Below are 4,894 nucleotides of genomic sequence, written 5' to 3'. Positions count from 1 at the left end.
AGCTATTTTACAAATAATCTCTCATGGGTTTATTGGTGCTGCACTTTTTTTCTTGGTAGGAACGAGTTATGATAGAATACGTCTTGTTTATCTCGACCAAATGGGCGGAGTAGCTATCCCCATGCCAAAAATATTTACGATGTTCAGTAGTTTTTCCATGGCTTCGCTTGCATTACTTCTATTGTTTATTTAAAATTGATAGTGTTTCTAAATCTAAATTAATTTGTTTTTGTACCCAAAAAATACATCTTTATTCATCCATAGGCTGCTTCTTGCATGTGATCTTCATAGGTAGTGTTCTTCTTAGAGGGGACTACCTAAAAACAATGTTTGTAGCGGTTTTGAATCGACGGGAACAACCAAATCCTCCCTATAACATTTGGTCTGGCAGTGGATAATAACTTTTAATGTTGTACCTGGTTCCTTAGGAGCTTAAGAGAAGCTCTGAGACAAGGTAGGTCGTGCTTCAAATCTGCTAATTTCGGAATATGTATTCCAGATTTTTGGTGTGTGAGACCCATATATATATATATATATATATATATATATATATATATATATATATATATATATATATATATATATATATATATATATATATATATATATACTAGAAAAGTTTGAGGCCCGTACTAAACACGACCCATAGAGGATAATGATTTGTTTTTTTTTTACCATAATCTAAAGTATAATCTGCCAGTAACTAAAAAGTAAAGATTTTCTGCTTTATATGCATGAAATTTCAATGTCAAAGCATTAATAAGAAAAAGAAAATGAAATTATATTCTTATAATGAACAAGTAAATGGCAATTGTGTTTTCTATTTTTTGCAAGATTGTTGTAATCATTCATAGTTATGAAATCATGACTTGATAATATGCTTACTTATACTTTTAAGTTATATGTCATTTCTTGTTGTTGAGTTGATGGAGATATGTGAAGCTCATAGGAAATAGAAAACCAGTCAACCACCAAAAAAAGTCAACTGATCTGAAGGGTAAAATTGAGATGAAAGTGCATACCCGCAAGCATAATGGAAAAGTAAATTCAAGGTATGTTAATCATTCAACTAAATAAAACATGACACCATGGATAGCAAATACCTTCTGCGTTCACTCAAAACGATACCAACAAATTGGTATACTAAAATTTCAAACGAGTAAAGTCAAACTAACCAATCACAACCTCCTTCCCCCTCTTCCTCCTGTACGAAAAGTGTAATCTGTTGGAATTTGAGTAACATCCTTTGTATTCATCACATAAAATACTTAATTTCATTTCATATAAATCACCACACAACATGATATCATATAAAGTATTTATGGTTAAATATAAATACAAGACACGGTAACTTACTTCCCTTTTCCCCGATAACAACATTGCACTTTGAAAAAGTCTACCCAATTAATGGAATAGAATGAAAGTAGGTTTCTATTTGTTGTTTTTAGCTAAGGTAGATATAGCGAGAGCACATGGCCATACTGCAATAATCATCTCCAATGATATGAAAAATAAACCATGCGAGAATACAATGTTGTTCTAAGAAACCGAGATTGTGAATGCCCCTTCCCTTCGAAGATATTTTGATTGAAATTTGGTGTAAATGTACAATCAGTTGTCAAAATGTTGTCAAAACATCTGCAATGTCTTGATAGATTCTTTAAACTACAATGTCGCTAATAGAACGAAATTAAATCAAGATGCTATGGTAAACAAATAGCTGAAAGTATACATTTTACGGGTTAAATATTCCTATCATATCTAAAAATGTGAAAAAATTGCTACATATTATAGTAAAAAAGCGAAATTACGATTCTATTATGAGTGAAAAAGTAAGGTATCTTGTATATAATGGTATGAAGAATAAAGTACACCATTTCTTGTATATAATGGTATAAACATAATGTATCGAGCAATATGATGTTGTTGCCTGTTGGTAACTTCTACACATGACAGAATAACCTAATATTTTTTCCTTCCGTTGGAATGAAGCCACACTTCAGCCTTAAAAAGATAAGTTCCAACTATCTGATGAAGCTTATTAGTTATTTGGATTTACCCCAAATATGTAAGATGTGAAATCACCTGCATGTCCATGCAGAGGAAATCAACTTTGTGTTTTTTTCATCACTACAAGTTGCATACCCTGCAAGAACCTTTAGATCCATTCATCTCATCATTAAATTCAACGGAATATTAACTAAATTCAATTGAAAAAGTTCATCTTTTGTGATGGTTGCTTTTTAACAACCAAAAATTACAAAGTAATGTAGTAACCTATGGATGCATAATTATTTATATTATACACATTGGTTCGATTTTAATAATTGTTATTAGACAATTAATTGTTTTTTTTCACATATATGTCACACTAAAACACTTTGCTTGCTAATATAAATGGAAACTGAAAGAGCAAAGATCTAAAAATACAAGTAGTCATGTATAAATTTTCCAACAGCAGTGAAAGTTTATCATCATTTGCAGGGAGTTCCATTATGCTAATTATAATATTAATACTTTAACACCACTAACTTAATCTTTTATATCGTACCATGTTGCTTAAGAAAAAGAAATTATGGTTTTCTATAGCACATCTTGATCTCACCTTGAATCACTATAAATACTATGATTAAGACATTTCATTCTTATAACAGTAGTGATACTGATTGGCTTCTACAACTGACAATAGTCATCATTTTCATGCATCAAACTGTAGATTAATAAGCAAACAAGACACCGAACCATCAGTGCCTTCCCGAATTAACAATAAACAATTATTTTACCTCTCTAATGACATTATAGAACAAGATAAATGAAACTATAGATTAATACTTACTCGAAAACAATTTTACACACACATACATTGAAACCATCAGTACCTTCTAGAATTGTTCAAGTGAATGCTCCCAATTGTCAACTTTACTTATCTGTCCTATAAGGAATTGCACTTTACATAATTACATTAGGTTGTACACATATAAGAATAGGAGAAGAGATCATGTGTGAAAGTCTATAGAATTATATCCGAATTAGACATTGCCAACATATGAAATTGGTGCAGGAGATATTAATCACACGATGACATTGTTCAAGAAAATGTCTAACCTTCTTTTTTATCTTGAAGCTTCTAGCTCGTGATGCACAAAAAAAAAAAAACCAAATTGATAGTAACAATAAACATTTCGAGCCAGGATCACTAATTTCAGCCAACATCTGTACCCAAAGACTAACCATGCACGCTCTAAAAAGAAACCCAAATACCAAACGCCAAGAAAACACAAAGAACAGATGAAAATATGATATTTTTTTCACAAAGCTAAAAAAGGGGATAAACATATGAAAAGGAAAAAAACAAAAAAAATGAAATAGCACCTTGTTCAGGGATAAGAGAAGTTCCACGATGAAGAAAGAATAAGGCGTGGTGCACGATGTCGGCTAAGATGTCACCTTAAATTCTACCCAAGGGTGAGACCTGTCTTTTATGCTTCCATCATTTGATTTAATTGTAATCGTATTGAAAGATGCCATCAACTCCCTTTGCAACTTCTAATTCTTCTATATAATTATATCATGAAGTCATTTAAAATTAAACTCATCTTCACATACTATGCCTCTTTTATGGTTCATTGATGTAAATACCATAAAACCTAAATCGCTTTGGTTTGAATTGTGGTGTTGATTGATGAACGTGAATTTAATTTTTCAATGAGGGGTACTAAAAGGGCATTGTATATGATCAAAATAATGATGTAAATCAGAGGAATTAGAAGCGAAGCGGTGGTGGACACGGTGTAGGGCAACAAAAAATGATGGAAAAACCGTATGGATTCACCTTAATCCCTAAACACATCAACGACAGAGCTGAACATGTGGCGATGTAAATTGAATTTGATGTCCACGGCGTCGTTCCGGAGATGGGTTACGTTGGTTAAGTGGAAACGGTACATGGTAACATGATACAATGTTAATCGATAGCATCGTTTAAATGAAAGGTTACGTGGCACCCTGCAACCCCTCTAAATTTGATGTTGGCGGCATGAGAATAGCAAGTTTTTAAGTTTTTATATATAGTAATGATATATATATATATATATATATATATATATATATATATATATATATATATATATATATATATATATATATATATATATATATATATATATATATATATATATATATATATATATATATATATATATATATATATATATAAAATAAAAGAGTAGTCATTTTGCCAAGTGTCATAATATTAGAACTCCTAATTAATATGATGCCACTTGTCATTCTATTAATTCTCCATTTTAAAATCATTAAACCTCCTAATTAATGTGATGTTATTTGTCAATCTATTTATTCTTTATTTTAAATTTAAATTTAAATTTTAAATTTTATATTATTGTTTTCATTAGTTCACAAATAAAAAGAGTCTAATATATATGATAAATTAATTACACATATTCATTTGAATCAATAATTATAATTTTACATAACTAATAAAAAAATCTCTTAATTAATAATTTATTTAAAATTTTATATAAAATAATTGATTAATAATTTTGAATTTTTTACTATGAATATTTAATCAATTTTTGTAACCGTGGTTTCCACGGGTTATAAACTATTATATATATATATATATATATATATATATATATATATATATATATATATATATATATATATATATATATATATATTAATGGCTACAGTATTGGGCGTGGGCCGGTTTTCAGGTCCGAAATGACCCATTCTGGACCAAAATGTTTGTTTTCATAAATAAAAACTTTGTTATATTTTTAAACAGAAAACTAAAAAAAATGATTAGATTACTCAATTTCTCATAAAATGTACAAAAATACTTCATTAAGAAAAACTCAAATGTGAATAAAAA

This window comes from Lactuca sativa, chromosome 5 (genome assembly GCF_002870075.4).
Source record: "Lactuca sativa cultivar Salinas chromosome 5, Lsat_Salinas_v11, whole genome shotgun sequence".
NCBI lineage: Eukaryota > Viridiplantae > Streptophyta > Magnoliopsida > Asterales > Asteraceae > Lactuca > Lactuca sativa.
This window is presented reverse-complemented; position numbering follows the sequence as displayed.